Source organism: Ptychodera flava, chromosome 21, assembly GCF_041260155.1.
Source record: "Ptychodera flava strain L36383 chromosome 21, AS_Pfla_20210202, whole genome shotgun sequence".
Lineage (NCBI taxonomy): Eukaryota > Metazoa > Hemichordata > Enteropneusta > Ptychoderidae > Ptychodera > Ptychodera flava.
The window spans coordinates 24,196,274-24,210,972 of record NC_091948.1 but is presented as its reverse complement, the minus strand read 5'-3'; the positions used below and the strand labels follow the sequence as shown (position 1 = coordinate 24,210,972).

Here is a 14,699-nt window from a genome sequence, read left to right as displayed (position 1 = left end):
ACTTAAAGTCTCATAAGCGTGTGCATAACATTTAAGAGTACACTTTGCATTTTAACAGCAAAGAAGTCAACCACTAATAATAGTATGCCAGCATCGTGTTGACCTTTGCCCTTTAACAGTAACAACATAGAGGGCGCCAATCATAATTGTCAGTTCAGTCAATCTAGTTTTGTCCATTCGTTATGTGTTCTTGTGCTTAATTGACATCCATTGGAAACGTTTTACACCATCAAAGACTGATTTTAAAAAGTTTCACGTACAATACGCAGTGAATGAGAATATCGTAAAATGAATCATACTGTGTTTGGGAGAGCTCTTTGGAGTATATCATGTGTCGTTTTGACGTGTTTGGTATGGTGATTTCAAAATTAATCAAAAATTAAATGAAAGGAGTCTTTTCAGAAATGGCTAAATCTACCATCTTTTGTCCCTTAATTGAGTAACATTTGAAATCTGACCTCACGTCACTGCAAATTTGTCATCAACGTATCAAGCTTATCTGTATGATAATTGCCGAAAGGCCATGTGTGAGATTTCTCACTCTCCGTGACACTTGTCAAAACTGCCCTGAATATTTAATCGAAGCAATGTCTGGCCTGCCAAACCCAATTTCAAACTGAGTCATCCGTCAGTAGAGTATTACAATCAGGCAATTTTCAAGAAAGTGGAGAGCGCTCTTGTAAATTTTTGGGGGGGAAAAATGATTTGTATATCAAGCACATTGAGATTGGTCAGTAGGTGGTGACGTTATTTCTTGTCAAATCTGCTCAAACTAGGTTATCACTGCTGCTCAGCTGCGGGATTCGCTGTTACAAATTACTCGGGGAATTTCATTGGGATTGCTTAGCCAGCCAAGAAAAGGAAGCTGACAAAAGACAGTGTTTGTGCAATCACCCTGTGTGTTTGCTCCGTTTGTAGCGTCCAATTACCTTGCCCAAACAAGATCCTGTGATGTTTTTGATGAGCTCCAAACACCATGTTCATTTACACTCAGGTGTAACTTTCCCTGTTTAGTGGCAAGACACATTCACCACAATTGAGGTGTTCAAAAAATTTGAAACCAGCAGATTGGTGTTATGGGAGGTTTAGCTTCCATTGATTACACTGGTTTTATTCGCCAACATTTGTGTGTACAGTATCATCCTAACTCTTTCTGAGTGTGATTTTACATCAAATGTGTCAATTAACACCATCGTTACACTGTCTTTGGTGATAATATTAGTTGTCAGAAGGAAGCCATTTAATGAACAAGGAACAACATCTACACAGGAAAATTGAGTTTGCCAAGTATTCACAATCAAATGGAAGTGCTATTCCAAATTTAATTTTTTTTGAAGTAATTAAACACAAATAAGATCATGGGGGGTCTGGGCTACTTTTTCTATTTGTTTAGTATGTACACAAGTATGTTCAAGAGTCAAAGTACTTATGTCAATAGTTAATTTGGCAGTCATGAGATGGGCTGTGCACAAACAGTTTCTTAAAATATTAGCAGAAACAGCAGTCTTGGAATTTTTGGAAGACGGGGGCAAATGATGCTGAGAAATCTCCCTGTAAAGAATGTAGGCAGTTTGTTGATTTAATGCATGATGTATTCTGTGTGTAAAACAGTGAAAAATTGCAGGGCAAATGTACTTGTATGTGTGACTGGTTTTACACAACTGTGATATGTAATCCAATGTAAAGTCATCCTTGGAGGAAGTCCTCATTTATGAGTTAATAAGTACTTTTCGCTTACTAGCACAAAATAGAAAGAGTTTTTTCCCTACAATTACAGCAAATTTAAGCAAAGTTTAAGTAAATTGTATCAATAAGATGGAAGAATTTCAGATTTATACAATAGCAAAGTTGCAGTTCACTTTCATGGGTGGTATTTGCTGCTGATTGCAGACCAGAGAATGGCCCCAAGGGTTTAAGGTAGACAAGTGAACTTAACCAAAATACTACAGATTACAGATTAATGATGTTCAAGTTGAGGTGAGGTACAGCCCCTAATTGAAAGGGATGGAGTAAAAGTCCTCAGGGTTGCAAAAAACTTTCCTTTCTTCATATTTCAACATTTTACCGACTGCAACAACTCTTCATAAATGTTATGATACTACCTTAACTGTTCAAATCTTCTCTATAGATGCTAACAGATTCAAACTTTATCATTTCTGAATTGCGGTAGTTCAAAATTAACCAGGAATATGCGATGTGCAATTTTCAACACTACACGCTGTATGTCTCAGTTGATTACACTTTGTCAGTCGCACCCAGCTCCATGATTAATGATTCAAATATGCAAATACCCCATGCTCCCTGACACTGGGGAAACATGAGCAGTGGTATGAAATGGGTTTTCATGAGCTGGGGGGGCCATGGAAAATTTACCTACTTCGGAAATTCAGCACATAAACAGCCAGTGAATTTTTGGTTTGTGTGAACTGTCTACCAGTTTTTACAGCAACTTGGGTTGCTTTCTCATCTTGTCAGTTGTGTTTTTTGATCCTACTCTGAAATATGAGAGTTTCAACATATTTTATCCCTTATATTGAGGAAGAAGTGAGACTCCGGAAACCGAAATTCTGTTGGTTATTAGGTACTGTTGTCTCCAAGCAAGCACAGCATACGGTACACTGGTGCTAAATCACACTGAGGTCATAACACAGTACTTAAAGTCAGCAAAAAATATTCTTTGCCAACAATGCGTTGATCACCACGTATTTCAATTAAAATAGTGCATCTATATTTTATGGCTATCATTTCTGCATGTAGAATTTTCAAAAAATCTTGTAAACGTATTTTACTTTAATTTGTTTGAAATCTGTGCACTGTAGCATCGTTTTACAAATATATAAGTGAGTTAGAGTCGCTGATTATTGTAATTTATAATATAAGCCAACATATGTTTGGGCACATTTTAATAGTGCAAACAATTGTCTTAGGAATTTTCCAGAACAGTAATTTCTGGACTGAGTTATGTCAATTTTCTAGTTTTTAAATATTAGTGGCACCTGAAGCTTCCAATTCAAGATAAAGGTAATACTGATATGTGAGTATTCAGTCTAAAGGCTGCACAAAATTATCATCAAAACTGGCAAAAATATACAGAACTTCAATTGTGTAAGCATAGGGTGTTGCTGTTTACCAGCACAGATTGTGAACAAAGTGTTCTTACAGAAGTTGGTACTGATTATCTGGATACAAAAGCAATGTGAGCTGTAGGCTGCTCAGCTCTGCCACTCATCCAGTGACTACAACAGAACGATGTCTATCCTTTCACCCCCTCTGTTCCACTGTATAGAGGTCCAAAGTCATAATTGTAAACATTAGGACTGTACCAAAGTTTGACTTTAAAAGGTGAAACTCCAAGTACGACTAGCAACGTAAGAATGTGGTATGATATACATCTGACAAACAGGAACATGAATCATAGTTGTAAATATTTTTGAATCAAGTATTTATCCAAACATATGGATGCAAAGACAATGAATGTTTTGTGAAGTTATATAAATGTATCCACTGCTGCCTATGAGTGTGATGCAATACCACAATGCGGCATCAACAAACACAAGTTAATTACAGATTGAGAAATATTTTTCATGGTATGTGTATTGTTTTATGGCTTTATGGAGGACAGTCTTTAGAAATTCTTGGATGAACTTGAGAAACCTAGGTGATATTTTTCAGGAAACATGAATCGATCGTATACCTGATATTTCACTCGTTTGCACCTCTAGAAAAAAACATGGATAGGATGAGTGGCATTACCTCTCCATATAAATAGAAGCACAACCATCAGAGAAAAAAATTTATTTAGGCTTTTTTGTACAATTCTCCAGAGTGTTGCTCCAGTAATCAACTGTGCATGCCCTGTTGATCACCCAATGTGCCCATTTAAAATGAAAGGTGTAGATTTCATGTCAATCAAGGCAACAGCGTGATTGACGTCATAGATCACATTATTCTACATTTTGATTGAATGCATGGAAAAGACGTCACTCTTCAGTATGAGATCATTTTTTTGGTGTAAATTTGCATTTCTGCGTAGGAAGAATGTTGCTAGTTTTTTTCTGTGGGGGGGGATGTGACATATCCATGTATAGGCTCATTAATATTGCAGTTTCATAACGTCAAACTTCTTTATTACTGCTAGATAATATAGTAACCCTTCACCACTGAGCAAAACAAATTCTATATTAAAATTTTCTCACCAGGCAATCTATTTCATTTTGACATGGTGAACATTGGTGTTACAACTTTGCAGAATTACATGCATTATTCATTTGTGATTTCATATAACGTATAATGGCCTCTCAGCTTTCCAGAAAGCCCAATTTTGTTGTTATTTCACAGTGGAAAACATTTTAATTGTGATGGTATCCATCCCATAATCTGTTTAAAAGGCCTATATTCATAAATTTTGACGTCTATTCAATTTGTTATGTAGGAGAGCAATTGTATGATTTTTATCCCAAATGTGCATTCAATATTGAGCCATGCTCTATTTCAGATTGTCAATGTTATATTTCTGTAATGAAAAGTAGTCTTATTTTTGTTCAGGGATCCATAAAATTCAGCAGAGAAATACATCTTACCATGCTAAAATACCATAAGTACTAGCTTTTATTATGTTCCACACTAAGTTGACAGTAAAACTTTTAAAGAGAAAAGCAAATCCAAAAGCAAGAAAGTAGTACAGTTTCACTCAGTCATTGCACTCTGCCAGCTCAGATAATGATTTCAGTGTGGAAGTCTGAAAACTACATTCTGACGAGATTAAAAATTGTGGCCACCGCAAATTACAGACCAGCCAGTACAATTGCATTTGATAAATGTCTCGTCCAGATACCCATTCGTTGAGGTGGCAAAACAGGGACAGATCTGGCTGAGTATTGCAATTTGTTTACAAAAAAATACCCAGGGAGATAGCTGATTCTGTGCTTATCAATTTATGTTCACAATTCAATAGAGGGCCGCTGTTACCATATTGAGTGTTTATGAACATGGAGAGCACTCGGCCCAAATTAAATTTTCTCCCTCCTGAAGAACATATTACTTACAGTTTGTTAAAGGTGGATGCGATACCTCTTGAGTTTATGCGTAATGAAATATCGACAGACAGGCTTTCAATAAAACATGAATGGAAGAAAAATTGTCTGATAAACCATGAATAAACTGGTTCATCTTCCTTCCCCCTCACCAAATGTAGATACTGTTCAATTAAATTTATGGTTTCACATTCTTCACTGTTTAGAGTTTAATGGTACCTGCCATGCCTTGCTAAATACTCAAGCAATGCTGACCATGTTTTGAAATATGTCAGTGGTAAAATCTGTGCCTAGAAGTGCAATATCTTTGACCCAACAAAATAAAAAATAAATAATTTATGACTGATAACGACAGTTGCAAATATACGTAATGAATATAACGAGTGAGAAACTCTGATACAAATATATATGGAGCTTGGAAAATCATATGGAGAAAAATAGCAGTTACCGATGGTTGGTGGCCACCGGTTCATTCAATTGTACAAAGACAGAAAATATTCTAAATCATTTGACAATGCTGAGAAAATAGCTGTTTAGTTTAAGTTAGTCTGAAAAGATAAAAAAAATTTCAGTTGATAGTATTAAAATCCTGCAGAACCATAGGAAACTTTTGGATAAAACAAGTGGACAAGTCAGGTATTTGTTGTTTTTTTTTGAAGAAATGTGATTAGATAACCCAGTTATCATTCATACATTTCTGTGCAAACTTGTCTGCTCCAGTTTGATTTGTAGTAAAAGTATTGTGGTGTACTTTGTGACCATCAAACGAATCTTAATCTGTATAGGGTGTTAGGTTGCTAATGAAATTCATGTGTTATCGATTTTGACTCATGCAGTTCCACGTCAAACAATTAGATGTGTTTCCTAATGAGAAATGGTGGTCACGGGTGAAACAGGCAGAATCAAACCAAAACAACTGAACAATAGATGCAGAAATGATTAATTGTGGGCTTTAATGAGCATGGTGATGAATAGGACAATTTTTCAGAGCCATTTTACTGTACCCATTTACAACACAGAATGCAAAGAATGATGGAAACCCATGTCCATATTGTGCAAGGGCATTTTGTATCACATAGTTGATTTATTAGGGCGTATGGTTGTACCTCCCGTATCCTTAGCTGACCCCGATGGGGAGACTCGGTGCTTTTCACAAAAGTGACGTCACATCAGGCCCTTTTGTTCATTTCATTCCTGGACTGCCGTGGGTAAAACCACTGGGGCTACTCTCTCATTTCACAAGAAAATACAAGCAGCTCCTGACTATTTCCGGCTTCATCTGGTTTGTTGCTGAATCAACAGCCCTGTTGCCATGGTTTCTTTAGAGTCAGGAGCACAGAAGGAAGATAATCATCTCTTGTTATTGTCATTTACCGCAAAAAAATTGCCCGAAAGTTGAGTCTCAAATAAGTATTATGTAGCACAGAGTGGATTTCTAAATGACTAGTTGCTGGCATTGAAATAGCTTTGATCTTATTTCTCACGCACACACACGCAAAGTTCTGTCTTCTCACTGTGAAGTAGGAACAATCATCAAGTAGTGTTGAATTTTGCCAATCATCAATTTACACGCGATGTACACAGGCATCCTCAGATGAAGTCTGTTGCATTTTCTTCTTCGTTTTATCACAAATCATATCTCATCTTTCTCGCTGAGATACGCTGTACTCATAATCATTCTGCATCACAAAGTTTCTGTATGCATCAAAGTCATTCCAGTATTGACTCCTTCTACACAAGTAGTTGGTTGTTCTCTGAGGAATAGTGATCTATACTCACCTTGTGAGGTAATCTCATCTTGATTTCTCAATTCTGTCGTTGGAATAGCTCCAACTTTGCTCTCCTTCAGTCACATCACTGAGTGGACCAACTATGCTTGCCTCTCAGCTTCATTAGCAATGATGCTAATCAGTAATCAATCATTTTACAGAGATTGCTAAAACCTTAGCTATTTCAGCAACTTTCCACTATAAAACTCTAGTGTGACTTTGATTTCACAATGAAGTTTTTTTGTTTGTCTTCTGTTTTGCTTCACTGATTTGTAAATGGTTAAGCCCAACAAAAATAACAAGTGTTCCTGTTCTTTTCATATGAGAGTCCCTGAAAGACAAGACATGATAAAAAGCAAAAATAATCAAATCATAGCAATCCTTTCAGCATCAATCTTGGTTCCCCTAACTTTACAACAACATTACATCACTCTCAGTCATGCTGACTTGATATAGTAGGAAAAGGAAATGTCTTCCACCAAAGGTTTTCAACCATCCGCATCATTTCAATGGAAACAGCAATATAGGAACTTGTAATTTTCTCAGTCAAACTTTCACATGGTATTAGCTGAAGAAGAGAGATCTAGCATGTTGTGTGGTTAAACATCAGCTGGAAGTATGTACCCAGCGCAATTACGATGTGGCAGAATTTCTTATAAGTGTGAACTCGCTCTCTTTCATCACTTTCTCACTAATATCCTGTGAGGATTTCACAAAAAATACTGCAACTGAAACTGTTACAACACCAATTTTACATAATTAATGCAGAGGAATCATCCGGGATATTCAAAATAAAAGAATCTCTATCTACTACTAGAGAGGTGAAATAGAAATCATAGAGATTTGTGTTCTCTGGACTGCATTATTGTTCAGTGTAAATTAGTCAATTTACTCATAATACAGTCATTCCAGAGTCGTGAAAACAGAATAGGTGTTTGATAAGGCTTATTGTGATGTGGATAATCTGGAATTCAAAGTGATATTAGTACAAAACAAGCAAACAAAGTAAACTCATCAGTAGATTCATAGAAATAGGTTATGAACTCCACACGGATAGAGGATAGGATGTTGAGAGAATTCAAGCCTGGAAGGTGTCCTTATTAGGTTCTGTAGTGGATTACAGGCTCTCGAGATGCCCCTCTCATGAACTTTCAGCAGGCATTTTGATCATGATTAGAGCGCTGCCTGCAAAATGGATATATATCACAGTCCCTTTTTGCCTACCAGCAGCTCTGAATTACATCTCTCTGTCCAGTTACTGAAATTATCTTGCGTATCCCGTCGGCGGTCGCTCTATTACGGGCTGAGATTTCTTACATAAATTGCCAGTTGGTGTCGTCAGAGAGACAGTCACCAGAAGTGATGAAATGTTTTACCATAGCAAGTCAATTAAAATCAGTAGCAGGTATTATTTCTTGGCAAATTTTGACATTATTTTTAATCAGGACAGATCAATCCACAGCCTAAGTGAAAGCACTTCGGCATAATTTTGACTGAGAAATAGTAACAGCCGTTGAGTAAGGGGCTTTTTCACAGTAATGAGGACAAGAATCTCTGTAACACATTGTTCATGTAAACATCAGATTACACGAGAAGAAACGCTAATTATATTGTTAGAAGCTTGATCGAATGGCCACCAAGCATAAAACAACCTCTTGGGATGTTAATTTTTAGAAATATGGCATTTTGTACGGTAAGCTAAACTGACTAATTTACCAAGTAATTTAATGTCAGTACACTCAACAAGAAAACTGGCCATTATTCTTGGAAATGCACCATTTAGTATCTTAAATTCAATAAAACTTGTAAATTGTACTGGCTTTCAATATGTCAGTCTGTGTTAATTTTTTGGTGTACTTACCCTCAATGTACTTTCTACTGCACGTTGATCTCTTACCGTGAACAATGCAAAATACTTTGATGATGGACATTATACTTTGAAAATGCAATTCCAGTTTCATTCAGGATTTCTCACTGTTGCCCCAAGACCGTATGTACTTGCATGTATTGAACATGGCATAAATGCAGTGGGAAGCCAAGTCTTGCAGATTTTGTGATTGCCCTCGGGGGGCTCAGGTGATACAGGCAAGGAGTTAGTTTACTTCAGTGTAACCCACTATAGCAGGTATCATGAACTGGTGCACAAGCAGAGAGTACTTTTTAGACCAGCCTCAGATATTATCATGGAAAAATCATACTGACTCATGACTGTTTAACTGATATGCAGCATCATTACATGTAGTACATGACAATCAGGATGTGCTCAATTCTTTCGAAACATCTGACATCACTTCATATTTTTACAATGTTCACTCCTATACATCTTTCCTTGGAGATTTGACGATTTTTTATGTCAAGTAGGCTTCCTGATTACTTACTGTTTGTAAAAAGTTTAAATATACAACATGCAAATTTATTTTGAGGAGGAATTTGGCAACTTTGATGATAGAAAGGTGACAGACAGGTAAAATGGACACAACAAAATTCACCCGTACAATTTACATAGATCTTAGAGAAGTGAGTGAAGGAAAACAAAGCTGTCTATAGGTCCTCAGGAGATCCTGTCATTGCTAGGTAATGAAAAATGTTTTACATTCCATACATGATCCTCAAAAATGCCATTTTACATGATGTTTATACGGTCATTATTTTTTAGGAAGAAAAGTTCAGTTGCATAGAAATTGAAGCAAACAATTCAAGCAGCTCTCAAGTGCCTGTCAAACATGCCTCATAAATGTGTTTTGCAATCTGGAAGCAACATTAAGTGCTTCTAAAATAATTTTTTGCCTCTTCATGAGTTGCTTAGAAGTCTTAAGACTCTTGATCTGAGTCCTAGCAATTTGCAACATTGGTACTTCACTCAAAAGGAGTTTCCTTTTTCGCTAATTTTCACACGGAGGTATGGCATTTACAGAACATTTACAGAAGCTAATGGAGTGTTTGGATGGAAAGATGAGGGCGGGGATTTATGGTGGGGTCCTTCCTCTCTCTGCATCAATATTCAATCCACGTTTGAGCAGTTTGACTTTGACAGCTCACCCTAATTGGTAAGCAGCATATGCTGTAGGCAACATTTATGTAGCAGTGAAAGGCCCAGGACTAGCCTGTATATTGCACTTCCTGAAAATCAGACAAATGTCCAATTTATCAAAGTGCTGTCCTAGTAAAAAAAAATTTGGCAACACCACAGCCACATGGAAAGGTCTCTGTCAAGGGAATGAAGGGTGTGAAGCACACCCATTGAGTTGACATTATCACACATTGTTAAGATGTGAACGAGCAAGAAATTGTACTCTGACAGTACTATTATGCGAAATTGAAAACGAAATTGAATAAATTTATCAGCGAAATGAAGATATAATCCATTGGTTGCTGGAGGGTTGAATTGATGGAAGGCTTTGAACTGCCGGCAAGCCTATCAGTATTTTATAGCTTATTGCCTTGGGGGACAGTCCCCTCTCTGACACCAGTTAGAACTGTTAGTCTTAACTCTCCCTACCTGTAATTTGTTACTCATACCAGTGCACATAATAGACTGACAGCCTTTAATACCCACAGCCCTGTCAAAATCCTCCAATCCTTCATCAGTTTTCATTAACTTTGCGCTTTTTTTCCTTTGCAGTTTGAAATTGTGCCGGTGTAATGAGCACTCGTAGGAAATGGATCATATAGGGTCGATCCAGTCCCTGGAAGATACCTAAGGAACCAGGCTTTTTATCTGGTAAATTACCTACTCTTAATACTTAAAATTAAGTAGTAAGCCGTCTCAACCATGTGCTTGCTTGAATAATTCACAATTTTTCTTCTCCCCCTGTGCTGATGGAACACGTACCTGTAGGCAGCCAGCCACCGCATGTACAGATGAGACCGTACCAGACAGTGTACTCCCATTCCGGGAATGCCGTGCAACTGTTTATGTATTCTGTCTGTGTGCTGGTAATTGGATTTGTTACTTGTTAAATTGTTGTAGGGAGGCTAACAAAATGCTCAATTTATTCAACAAACCAGCTCATTATCAGATGAACTTCTTTGACCTGCTGACAAAATTACAAATCTCTTCATCTGACTGGTCTATTTTAGATAAATTCATAATCATAATATTTTTCCTACAGTGTCTTTTCCCAATTTCATTCCATCACAGCTTAAATGGACCCATTACTCATGAGAACAGTGAAGACGTAACAAACTGGGAATACTCCATTCCATAGGGATCTCTACTTAACATTGGTGCTTCAATATCAGTATTCTACGAGTTCTGTTTTTCTTCTATTTATTATCTACTTATATCTGAAGATTTCTACAAATGTCTTTTGTAAAAAAAGGTTGCCAAAAGGAAAATAGAAGGTAAGTTGTATCATTTGTAATTGGTGACTAGAAAGAATAGAAGTGTGAAATGTAGATGTTTTGAAGCTTGCAAAATAGACAGGTGATACATAAACGTAAGAGTGTGTTAAAAAGAGTATATGATCGTAAATTTTAAGTATGAAATATAAGTCCCATCTGCAAGCTGTCAGTAAAATTTATGACGCTTTTAACGCTTATGTAGTTGAAAGTTGTGAAAGACAGTTTTTTCCCAATCTCAAAATCAGCTGTTTTTACAGTCTGGATACACAACATAAAAGTCAAATTGCTGCTCTTACCCAGCCGTGCCTGTGTTTAGGTCATCTTCTTCAGTTTTCAAAGAGGATGACGAAAATCAGCTGAGCACTTTACTGCTATCTCATAGCGAAATGAAATGTTAACAGCATTCCTGTAAATCAGGGTTATCAGTCAATCACCATGCAAAATATGCCTGATTATCCATATGTAATTTCTGTTTGGTGGATGGTCATTGATCACTATGTTAGATAATATCATAAAATGATTTTCAGGTACATATGTATACATATGTATATATACAACCACACTTAAGTAATATTATCACATGCACAAGCCAAGTTTGTCGTCTCCGAACAAAAAATACGGGATTTATTCTCTGGTCGTTCTACGTCACGACAACCCGCGTCTATGTCATCAATTTTGGTGCGTCGGACCTTTTTTTTGTCGATCTTCGGTGTGCTCAGTAAATATGTAAACAAACAACATGGCGGCCGATGTTTCTCCCACGATCAAAAGTCATGTAATGAAATCGATATTTTCACAGACTACGACATTACTTATCCGAACAATGTAAACACAAGAGTGTACCGAATAATTTGCGGAAACAACGAACTCAAAGCTGGTCGCGTGTACCCTACCGTGCGTTCCGTACGCATTGCAAACAGGGTCAGGCGCGACGTTTACAGTGTTCACACCGTCGAGATTCAGTCGATATTTGTTCCCGAAAAATAGCGTATCTTCGTCTGTGATAAATTTCTAGGACTATACTATCTTTGAAATAGAGTATAACTTGGCGGAAGGTAGCCTACGTGTAGACCAAGAGCTGTCATTTGCTCCACACACGAACGAACGTAAGCGCCAACGCACATGACGGACGAATGGAAATGATTGACAACTTGCGCATGGCGTACTGATATTTATTCCTAAAGTAGTTCAAAAGTTTAAACGCGGAATCGTCATGGAAAACTTATTTTATTTTGCAAAAAAAAACGAATTCTTGGCTTGTGCATGTGATAAGTATATTATTCCCTAATATTTTTCTTCGTTCAGCTCGGAAAATACTTGTGACGTAGTGACCGTGTCACCACTCGTCTTCGACTCGTGATGACACGGTCATTACGTCACTCGTATTTTCCTTCGCTGAACGAAGAAAAATATTAGGGAATAATATCTAATTGTAGCCTTGTGTAAGTATATATGTGTGTGTGTGTATATATATGTGTGTGTGTGTGTGTGTGTGTGTGTGTGTGTGTGTGTATATATATATATATATATATATATATATATATATATATATATACACACACGCACGCACACACAGAGGCAATAAAAGCTGGTGGTAAGCTGCATATATGTGGGTAACATGTATATATTCTAACACTTTTCCAAACTATGGGTACTATGTTGTTTCCATAGAGTTTGTAAAATGTAAGTCATTGCATGTTTGACTAATGGCTCCAGATATGAAAAATTGTAGTTTATTGAACACAGTCTTTGTGTGGTCAGAGTAATGTGTCAAACTAGTCAGAAAAATTGGAAAGGCAATTTTTACAAAGGATGTGAGTACATTTGTGCAATATAATTATTTGTTTCTGTGCATGGATTCCAGAAATGGTTATCTCAGTTTATTTAATGCCCTGTAAATTTGATAATTTTAAAGCTTCCCTTGTACAAAATGTTATGGTTTTAATCTCTCACATGGTAAATGTCATCAAAACTAAAATGAAAGTTGTATTTACATTCGCCCATGATCAAATATCAGAAAAGGGTGTTAATTGTGCAGTTAAACACCAGGCTTTACAGGAGTATGTACATCCACTCATGTGTCTCCCCGTGAGTGGACTGTCATTCAATTTCCATCTCACTTTTGTGTGAGCAGGGCACTACTTCGACACACTGATCAAACACTTTAGGATTCCAGCTGCAAAGAATTATGCCTGTTTGTTGAATTTGGTTTGATTTAATTTAAAATACAGTGTGAGGAAAGAGAAATAAAACAAGCATCATAAAAAATGACATGAATTTGAAGTGAGAAAAACTGTGATTGGATCCTTGTGGAAACTGCCGTCTGTTATGAATGTTATATTTTTGAAGCCACAATTTGAGGCCATGGAGTTTTCGGCACAGTAAAACCATTTTGATTGAAAAGAAAGTTGCTTTAAAGTTTTCAACAGTACTGAAGTCAATTGAGTGTGATAATGAACCATATTCTTCTACGGCAAGTTTAATAATCTAGCAATTCCACTGCAAAATATTCCTGAATTTCATTGTGCGTGAAATTTTCTGAGCTTACATTGGTTTTACAATAATGTGCAAATTACTGTCAACGTCTTCAGTATTTCTGATTCAGACGGAAATTTATGAAGAAACGGATTGAAAAATCTTTGAGAGTAAGACTCAAATAATACAGTCACTGAATGCTAAACTCTAGATACTCAGATTTCAATCATGAAAGACTTTGCAAAAGCAATACAATGAGATTATTTAGCTCATTGAAAGTCATAAATTTACTTGTATCTTCTGTAGAACAAAGGCATTAATATCGGCATTTCTGTTGCTCTAAATATTGATGATGGTCTAGGGCCTGTCAGATGAGTATATATGCAATAATGTTTGGGGTTCCCCTATTCGGCGAGGGCATAAAATTTTATGGCTTCTCCGTCATCCTGTGTTCTGCTGTTAAAAAAGGGCAGTGAATCTGCAGTGAGAGACTCTAAAGAGGCCTCTCTGTGAAAATTGCAAATGCCAAAGTGTGAAAGCTTTGAGGAAAGGCTGCTATTGGGATTTACTGAGCTTGCACAGGGAGGGAAAAAAGAGAGCAAATTAGCCATACCTGGAAGAGAAAGGCCAAAAGTATCACCATTATTTGACTGCAGATAAACAGAGGTAGGTTTTCGGTGGATGATATTAGGTAGTATCACCTGAGATGTTCACAATGTATTTATGATGTATAGTGTCCACGGTTCACAATTAAAAATGCTTGTGAATTGTATGGTCTACAACGCATCATAAGTTGTGTTAGAATTGGTATTTTGTCACTGACTACGGCAATCAGATCATTCTGTAGCCATGTCTTCAATCTGAATTGGTTCATCTCTGTAATTTTTCAGTGCAGTAGGACATTGTATCTCACAGACCTAGTAGATTCATGATTAGATTTGACCTGTTCGGAAACTCTTTTTGGTTGTGATTATGGAGGTTAAATATATTTGGTAAATTGGAAAAATTGAGCATCCCTGAACTCTCTGATAGTAGAATTACAAATTTTAGTGTTTCACGCCATTTGAACATATGGCTT

General features: G+C 36.8%; 1 protein-coding gene across 7 annotated transcripts in view; it reads left to right on the top strand.

The window, feature by feature from the left end:
- The window catches only part of LOC139121794 (repulsive guidance molecule A-like), a 109,664-nt gene that overhangs the window by 45,448 nt on the left and 49,517 nt on the right, over positions 1 to 14,699 (top strand). For all 7 annotated transcript variants that reach the window (XM_070686964.1, XM_070686971.1, XM_070686966.1 and 4 more), the window contains 2 exons: positions 10,425 to 10,523; positions 10,944 to 11,146. The gene's annotated coding sequence lies outside the window, so the exon portion shown is untranslated. The remainder of the gene's footprint in view (positions 1 to 10,424; positions 10,524 to 10,943; positions 11,147 to 14,699) is intronic.